We start from the raw sequence: 9,947 nt of genomic DNA, 5'->3' as shown, positions 1-9,947 counted from the left end.
TGTGCAAACAGAACAAGAGAACACAACAGGTTTTAAAATTATGAAAGATGTGTCAGAGTTTTATCCTTTCTCCATACCTATTCAGTCTGTATGTTAACCAGATTATTTGAGAAGCTAGACTCTGCAAAGAGGGCTGTGGCATCAGGATTAGGCAAAGACTCATCTATAACTTATGTTATACAGATGAAACATACTTGCTAGCTGAAAGTAAAGACTTGAAACACTTGCTGAGAAGATCAAAGACTACAGCTTCCCTCATGGATTGCTTCTTAATGTCAAGAAAACAAAGATCTTCGCCACTATACCTAGAGGCAAAATCATAATAGTTAGAAGAAGTATTGAGACTTTCAATAATTTTATCTTACTTGGATCCACAATCAATACACTTGGAACTAGAAGACAGGAGATAAGAAGATGTGTAGCACCTGGAAAGTCTGCAGTCAGGATCCTCTCCAAATTACTGAGTAACAATGATGTCAGTCTGAGGCCATGGTCTTCTCAATCACTTGTTACACATCTGAGAGCTGGACAAACATTAAGGATAACTGAAGAAGCATTGATGTCTTTGAATTGTGGTGTTGGAGAAGAGTATTGACTGTCTCCTAGACTTCTAAAAGAAAAAAAACAAAAACAAAAAAAACACCTTGATACATCCTGAGGAAAGTGTGGCCAGAGTGCTCCTTGGAGATGAAGACGAAGATAAAACTTTGTCTCACTGTGAACACATTGCTAGAAGAGGTTATTACTAGGAGATGGAGACATCGTATTTGGGAAAGTGGATGGACATGCAAGGAGAAGAAGATCCTCAATCAGGTGAGTTAACACTGTCACAGAAGCAACTGGCTTGAGAGTGTCAGAGTTTGTGAGGATGGCACAGGATACAATAGCCATAGGACTTTTTGTTCCTAGCGTGGCTATGAGCCATAATTGAGTCGATAGCTTCTAACAGTAATTCTGCAATAGTAAGCTAATCTAAATTTGAAGTTTCTGGCAGTTCAAATATGCCAGTACTTTCTTGGGAAAAATTATTGATAATTACCTGTTTTTAAGATCTACTGCTTCAAAAACTGGATGCAACAATAAGAATTTGGAATTGACAAAAAACCAATGAGTTTTAGTCCCAGATAGTTCTTGAATCCATCTTGGAAAATCTCCTTTCCTAGTGTAAAATCTCCTTCCTCATATAGGGCACTGTTCTCTTTCATGTGAGTTTCTGAAATAGTTTCTTCATTGATGCCTACACAACTAATCTTACTTAACTGTATCCGTTCTTTACACAGCAGAGTGAGTTTAAAGTCCAGATTTAATATCAATCTTCTTTTTAAATCCTTTAAATATCTTCTAGTTATTCTTGGAATAAACCCAAAATCTTTAACTTGGACTGGGAGGACCTATTCCTTCTAGACCTAAACTAAAGTCTGCAATTCTTTTTTTATACCATTCTTCTCCTCTGTGCTCCCTAGTCTGCTGCTTTCTGTCATTATTCATAAAAAGAAAAACAAAACAAAACAACAAGCCAAAACCAAAATCTTGAAAATCAGTTTCAAAGGAAAGTAAGATACATGCAATGGTAAAATACATGTAATAATAAGCTTAGTCTCAGACCTGGCATGTAATATATTCTTAATAAGTATTGTTAGAACCTTGCTATCACAATGGTTAAACTCAGCTGTTGATAGACAGGTCAGAGATTTAAGTTTACCAATTGCTCCAAAGGGAAAAAAACTTGAAGATTTGTTCTTATAAAACTCTTCAGCCTTGGAAAATATATTAGAGAGTTTACTCTGTGAGAATCAACTTAAGGCAAGTAAGAAAACTTACCATTTTTAATAATGATTGAAATGTCAAACAATAAATAAATGTTTCATTCAAATTCAAGTAATGCATTGCCTCCAAGACAGAACCAACTCATAATGGACCCTTTAGAAGGTTTTCAGAAGCCATAAATTGCACAGGCAGAGTCTGTTATCTTTAACCCCTGGAGACCCTGATGGATTCAAACTGTTGGAAAGGAGGCACCTTTGGGTTGGGAGTACAATTCCATACTCACTGGGTCACACAAATTTGTGTTTTGTTGTGGTTACTGTAGTTGTTGTTAGGTGTCATCAAGTACAACTCATAGCCACGCTGTAGACAACAGATCTGAGCTCAGTCTTATCCTGTGCAATCCTCATGATCTCTGACAAACTTGAGCTCATTATTGTAGATTTTGTGTAAATCCATGTCATTGAAGGTTTTCTTCTTTTTGTTGACTCTCTACCTTTGCCAAGTATGATGTCCCTTTCCAAGGAATAGCCACATGTAAGATGAAGCTTCACTATCCTTGACTCTAAGGAGCATGGTAGTTTCACTTGCTCTAAGACATATCTGTTTGTTCTGTTGAGTTTCTATCAATATTCAGTACTTTCATCCAACACCACAACTTAATGGCATCAATTCTTCCCTCATTTTTATTCATTGTCCTGCTCTCTGATGCATAGCAGGTGGTTGGAAAGATGATGGCCTAAATCAATTGCATCTTGAGCTTTAACTGACATCATTATTCTTCAAAGCGTTGGATCCTTGATAACAGACTTTCCCAATGCAATATGTCTCCTTATCCCCTGACTCCTGGTACCAAGGGTATTGACTGTGGATCCAAGTAAGATGAAATCAATGATAAATTCAATCTTTTCTTCATCTATCATGATATTGCTTATTGGTCCAATAGAGAAATTGTATTTGTCTTCTTGATTTTGAGATGAAGTGCATATTGAAGACTGTTATCCTTGGTCATTTGTAACAAGCTCTTCAGGTCTTCCTCCTTTTCAGCAAAGAAAATTGTGTTCAAGGGAAAACTTTTTGGTTCAAATATAAGTTTCAAAGCAAAATAGATATCAGAGGTGAATCTCTAAATTATACTGTAGCTTCAAGGAGCCAAATCGAAGAGAATGGATGCTGAAATAAAGAGAGGGATAGAAGATCTCAAAAGGAGATCAAGAATATAAAACAAAGATTATAATGGAATGTTTCAAGAGCTAGAGTTGGAAAATTAAAAGGAAGCAACTCCAAGTCATTTGGAATTTCTTAAGCCTTTCAGCTTTTCAATTCTTTCAAACAGAAAAATAAATCTGAGCCTCATGTTGGAATACAGAAAGATGTTATGGAGAAAATCTTGAATGATATTGGGAACATCAAAAGAAGATGGATGAAAGCCACAGTATTGTATCAAAATAATTGGTCAACACAGAAATATTTCAAGAAGTAACTTATGATAAAGAAGGAAGAAATTCAAGTTGTCTTGAGGACATCAGAAAATAATATGGCTCCAGGAAACATAGGACATCTATTGACACTTTCAATGCAACTTTGGACAATGAACAAAGCCACAATGAAAAAGGAACACATGAAATATTATACAAAATGGGTGACCCTGGAGGACATTATCCTGAGTCACGGAAGGACAAATAATGCATAGTGCCACCGCTGTAAACTGGGTCTGACATCTGAGTTGGGGGGAAAGTAAGAGGGGTTAAGTAACGTATACTGCATTAAAATAGATGAGGGAGAGAACTGTTTAGGAGGATATAAGACTAGATATTATTGTCATGAAAAGAGTCCAGAATGCAAGTTGCATAGTGGAGTGGACTGGGTGGGTGGAGAGATTGTATAACAATGAAAGAATTTTTTTTTATTTCTTTTACTTCCCAAAGAGAAAAGCGAACTTGGGGGAAGAGTGGGTGGGGAGGAGAGTGTACAACAATAAATTAATGGAAATCCAAAGTCTCTGTAAACTTTAATTAAAATAAAAATTTTAAAAAACTGAAAATACTCGGAAACTAGACAAAGAATTCAGAGAATTGATGCCTTTGAACTTGGTGCTAGAAAAGACTACTGAATATCCCATAGACTGTCAAAAGCACAAAGAAAGAAGTCTTAGAGAGGCATCTTGCTTAGAAGAGTGGAGGGTCAGCTAGGGAAAGGAAGATCTTTAACAAGAGCATTGGGTTCATATCATGTATGTCAGAGATGATGAGAAATGCACATGACAGGACAGAGTTCAGATTATTTGTTCATAGAGTTTCTGTGGGTTACCTTTTGACTTGATGACACTTAACAACAGCAACTAATAGATGTAGCCCTGTTATGCTCATCAGTCTGTGCCAGAAAATTTTGAAGAGAGCTAACTGGCCAGGTGACTGTAGGAGATTCATATTTTCCTATTCCCAGGAAAGAAGATATAAACATATGTGGAACTTATGGAACAAGACAAGCAATATTGCTTTCAAGGAAACCATTACTGAAGAACATCCAAAACCAGCTAGAACAGTACATTGAAAGAGAACTTCCAGCAGCTTAAGCTGGATTTAGAAGAGGCTTTGGCACCAGAGATGTCACTGCAGACATAAGATGAATCTTCAAGGAAAGCATAGAATAATGGATGTATGTCTACTTGGGCTTTTTTCACTATGAAAAGGCATTTGACTTAGTAGACCATAAAAAGGTACAACTAACATTGAGAAGAATGGAAATCGCAGAATTCTTAATTGTACTTATGTGAAACTTATAACATGTACCTTAAATGTGTTTCATTAGTCTTAGCTTATTTTTCCTTTTTTTTTACAGTTACACACACTGAGACAAAAGTGTGACTATAATAAAACATGAAAGCCCTTAAGGGGAAAAAATAAACACTGATTCTGGAGTATACAGCTGATTCTAAAGCCTAATTCCACTGTCAGTTGTGTTATATTGGGCAAATGACAGGTAAACACAGTTTTTATTTAAGAATTCTGTTAGGAGGATTTATTGAGTTAAAATATGTAAAGAAAATGAAACAGTAGAAAACACCTTAAATGCTACAAAAGTTCACTTCTGTATTAGCACTTTACAACCAGTATAGTCTGTTAGAGATGGTAAGATTGGCTCAAATAGGGTAAGTTCAGAAATACTGTTCATATGTTGCTATGAGTCATGACCGACCAACTCAATGGCAAATAGCAACAACAATAACATGTTCTAAATTTTTTGACAAATATTTTTTACTGATACATAAGGGAAGAATAAATAAAAGAATGTACTCATCATCCAAAATAATAAAGATTATTTTCTTTTTTCTGCCTATATGCTTCAAATCATCAGGGAGCACTTCTGCTTTTCAGCTACTGTTATTTTATATATTATATGTTTTATACACATTAGCTGCTGGTAACTTGTGAAGTTCTTACTTAGAAATAAAATGGAAACTCTGTTTTAAATGTACATGTTGTAGCAATTAGCTGTAAGCTTGGGCTTGGGCATGTTCACTACCATACAAGTGAAACCATAAACCATTTTTGCAGGAAATCTGACCTCGCCTAAATAAAGTGGGTATTTCACAGCATCTGCAGTTAATACCATAAACAAAGAGTGTTCAACAGTGCTAAAGTGAGAGGCATATATTTCAGTATTTTGGCATCCTCTGGGCATGAAGTGTTTCCTTCCTAAAATATTCCACATTTTTTAGATTGTCAGCATTTTAATAGAATTTTTTAAGGATTGCATGTTCAAAGTTATATTTCTGGTATAGTTTTCCCTCCAGAATAATTTTCCAAGGAGAAAAAAATGTCTGTTTATTATTCTAAGTTTTAATCTCTTAAGACCGAGAATGATAAGACATTAATAGCTTAGTGAACTTTACCTCATGTACATAAACTACAATACGTTTCTGTGTGGACAGCTCCACTCTGGAGTTCAAGCTCCTTCCTTGCTTCCCATCACAATAGCTTTGTATTTGTATATGTGAATATTTCATGTTAATGATACCTTGGGTCATATGTGTTATTATTTTACAGACTCTTTTTGCAGTATGAGAGTTTTTAAAACTTTTCAGAAATTACTGATAATTGATGAATGATAATGATTTTTGTTTATTTTCTTTGTACAGTTTTGGTTGGCGAAACATTTCAAAGCACTTTTTTTTTTTCAGATAGTGGTGGAAATCTATACTCGATAAGTAGAAAATAACCCTTTTCTGACAGTTGAAGAGTTTATTATCTGTTCTCTTAGTTTCAAGCCCACTCAAAGTAAAACTATTTCCAAAGGCTTTTTAGAACTGGTGTTCAATTTATTTTTTTGCAGTGTATTATTATTATTTTCCTATTTTGAGAAGTGTTCTTTTGAGAGGTATTATCTTCTTGGATGAAATCAAGTAGCTATAGCTCTATGGCTATATCTAAATTAGAAAGGGTTGAACACTCTAGTGAATCATTCTATTTGAGTGTAAACTAGATAGATAATGATTATTGATCAATAAAAAATTAAAGTGACTGATTTTAAGGTAACCAGCATTAATTCTGTATAACAATTTACAGATATACAAATAAAAACAACTATGTGGTATCATTTTATCCCAGTAACAACAGTAAAGTTCAGCAGAGCAGAAAGCAACAAAGTTGGCAAGATTGTGGTGAGACTGGAACCCTTATTCACTGCTGATGGGAGTGAAAAATGGTGAAACTATTATGGAAGGAAGTATGACGCTTTCTCAAATTGTTAGAATTAGAAATCACATTTGACCCAGTAATTCTATTACTGGGAATATACCCTAAAGAAACGAGATCTGCCACCCAAATATATATATGCACACCCATGTTTATTGCTGAATTATTCACAATTGTAAAAGAGATGGAAGTAATCCAAGTGTCCATCAAAAAAATGAATAAACAGAAAAACTATGGTATATTCACACAATGAAATACTACACAGCACTGAAAAATAAGGAACAAATAAAATACTATACAACAGTACAGTAAAATGTGTGACCCTTGAGAACATTATGCTAAGTGAAATATTTCAGTTACAAAAGGACAAATATTGCATAACACCACTGTCATAAAACAGAATTTACGTGGAGGCTGAAAGGAAACTAAGACAAGAGGGAACAAATAATGCTGCAATGGAATAGATGAAGGAAAGAACTGTTTAAAAGGAATATACAATTAGGCATTATTCATATGACAATAACCCATAAAAAGAGCTACGTTGCAAAGAGGACTGGGGGTAGAGTATGAAAGGAGACAATTGTACAACAATAAACAAATATTTAAAAAAGAAATGAACTAGTAGGGAGTAAAATGTGTAAGGAATGAATGAAAATCTAACTTTTCTGTAAACTTTTGTTAAAATCACAATTAAAAAGTTTTCTATAAAAAGATCTGAAACTTGGATGTTAGGTACATTAACATCAAGCAAACATGTTATAATGCTCGCTTATGAGTAATAAGGGTGCAAAATGTATAATAATTATCACTTTAAACAACAACAACAAAAAGTTCACAGCAGCAAGTTAAGTGTAAAAAAAGTTCAGATGTTTTCACAAATGTTAGTTTCTGTAAAGAAAAAAAGGAGCTGGAGAATCTGGGAAAATACTGAATTTTAATGGTTCTCTTTCTCACCACTAAAAATTTTAATATATCTTTCTTGCCTGGATCTGATAATAGGTAGGCAGAAGATATGGCTTGGTTTTGTGAAAGCCTATCTAAGACTAGGTTTGAAGTCCATTATATGGAGCCTTGTAACCACAAACATTAGAGAGAATGAGATATTATGAGATCTCTGAATGTTCTAGGGGAGTGCATAAAATTGTTATTGTGTGTCATCAAAAAAATTTCCAACTTACAACACCCCCATATAGTGAAGTAGAATTGCTTCTCATAGGGTTTCCTAGGCCATAACTTTTATGTGAAATATGCTCTGATGGTGCAATTGTTGAAAGATTATATTTGATTGCTTAATTGTACAATCTTCCAATCTATACATGGATCACAGTTTTAAAATGAACAGGTTTGCCCTGGAAAGGGTTAAATCAGGCTGCTCCTTAGAGGTAAGGATTCTGAAGCTTTGTCTGACATACTCTGGACATGTTGCAAGGAAGGGCCAGTATTTGGAGAGGGAGATCATGCTTGAGAGGTGGAGGGACATCTCAAGAGGAGAAGACCCTCTATGAGATGGATTGAATCAGGGACTGGGGTAATGGGGATAGGTGTGTCTGAGAAAACAAGGTTGGAAACAGGATAGAAAACAGCAGCTGCAAGATCTGAAAGGCGATGATTCAAAGTGCCATGTTCCTGGCTGTCCAGTACGTCTGTGGGCCAGTGGACAAGAGAGCAGGCAATGGCCCCAAGAGCGAAGAGAAGTGGGAGAAGATGAAGCGGACCCTCTTAAAAAAATTGGAAGGCCCCTTTGAGCTATTTCTTACAAAATTCCTCCACTCCTAGGGAACCCAAAACTGACAAGAAAAGCAAACAGCAAACTTTTATCAGGCCATCTCCTGAGGAAGCACAGCTGTGGTCAGAAGCATTTGATGAACTGCTCGCCAGGAAATATTGTCTTACTGCATTCAGTGCTTTTCTAAAATCTGAGTTCTGTGTAGAAAATACTGAATTCTGGGTGGCCTGTGAAGACTTCAAAAAAAGAAAATCTCCCCAAAAGCTGTCCGCAAATGCATGGAAATATATATATACTGACTTCATTGAAAAAGAGACTCCAAAAGAGATAAACATAGACTTTCAAACCAAAACTCTAATTGCTCAAAATATAAAGATGGCTACAAATGATTGTTTTACAATGGGTCAGAAAAGGATTTACAGACTGATGGAGAACAACTCTTATCCCCAATTCTTGGAGTCTGACTTCTACCAAGACTTATGTAAAAAGCCACAGAACCCCATGCTACATGAGTTGAAAAAAAAAAAGGAGCCCATAACTGGAGGATATTTCTTTTTTTCCCCCAAAGGAGAAAGGTTGTGACCTGCCTGAAAACCAAGACTGACCTTGAATTCAGCTTGGGTGTTAAGAAAACATCACTTATTAATTTTGGTAAAAGTTTAGTTAGTAACAGAAACAGTCTAGGAGAAACTCTTAAAAGGATGGCTTCCGTCACTTCATATAGAACACAGGGAGGAATTGTGTTCTGGTGTTGCACACAGGAGAAGTGGGAATAAGAGATGAAAGATGTAACTGTAATGCTATCAGTCTAGAAGCATTGAAAATCAATAGATTTGGGATTTTGTTGCCTTAGCTAGCTGACAGTTTGTCTTTCCTTAATTCATATCCTGTTCCCACATAGTGGTTCTAGTTTTACATTTTTTTTTTATCTTCTAAGACTCAAATCCCTATGCACATCCAAAAACTTCTCCAATAGGGTAAAAAGGGAAGCCACTGACTGGGAAAAAGTATTCGGTAATAACATATCAGATAAGGTACTTATATCCAGAATTTATGAAATACTTGAGCACCACAACATGATAAAGGTAAATAATCCAATAGAAAAATGGGCACAGGATATGAACAGGCACTTCACTGAAGACGACATTCAGATGGCTAACAAGCACATGAAGAAATGCTCAAAATCCCTAGCCCTAAGAGAGATGCAAATTAAAACAACTATGAGATATTATCTCACCCCAGTCAAAATAGCAAAATTTAACAGAACATCAAGCAACAAATGCTGGCGAGGTTGTGGAGAAACTGGAACCCTGATTCACTGTTGGTGGGAGTGTAAAATGGTGCAACCCCTGTGGAAAGCAGTATGGCGCTTTCTCAAAAAGTTGCAAATAGAGATACCATTTGACCCAGCAATTCCACTACTGGGAATATACCCTGAAGAGACCACAGCTGACATCCAAGCAGATATATGCACACCCATGTTTATTGCAGCTTTGTTCACAATAGCAAGGAGTTGGAAACAACCTAAGTGCCCATCAACAAACGAATGGCTAGTTTTACATTTTTAATACTATGTAATATTAAAATGTTTACTGTATGCAATAGTATTGTTTTGAAGTCTACAGTTCATCAGTATTGTTGTATCATTTAACACTGAAACAGCGTTTGAACTCATATGGTACTTGAAATAGAATGTTTGAAGTTGGGTAGAAAACTAGAGTCTGTTATGAGTGCCAAAGGCTATCTTGAAGGCAGCTAAA

At 35.6% G+C, this 9,947-nt stretch overlaps 1 pseudogene; it reads left to right on the top strand.

Annotated features, from left to right (window-relative positions):
• The first annotated feature begins 8,066 nt into the window (after positions 1–8,066).
• Positions 8,067–8,699, top strand: LOC102857129 (annotated as a pseudogene).
• The last annotated feature ends 1,248 nt before the right edge of the window (positions 8,700–9,947 follow it).

This window comes from Elephantulus edwardii, unplaced genomic scaffold (assembly GCF_000299155.1).
Source record: "Elephantulus edwardii isolate Elephantulus edwardi_28Jun2011 unplaced genomic scaffold, EleEdw1.0 scaffold00364, whole genome shotgun sequence".
Lineage (NCBI taxonomy): Eukaryota > Metazoa > Chordata > Mammalia > Macroscelidea > Macroscelididae > Elephantulus > Elephantulus edwardii.
The sequence above is the reverse complement of the archived record's forward strand: the minus strand, read 5'-3'. Positions and strand labels throughout refer to the sequence as shown.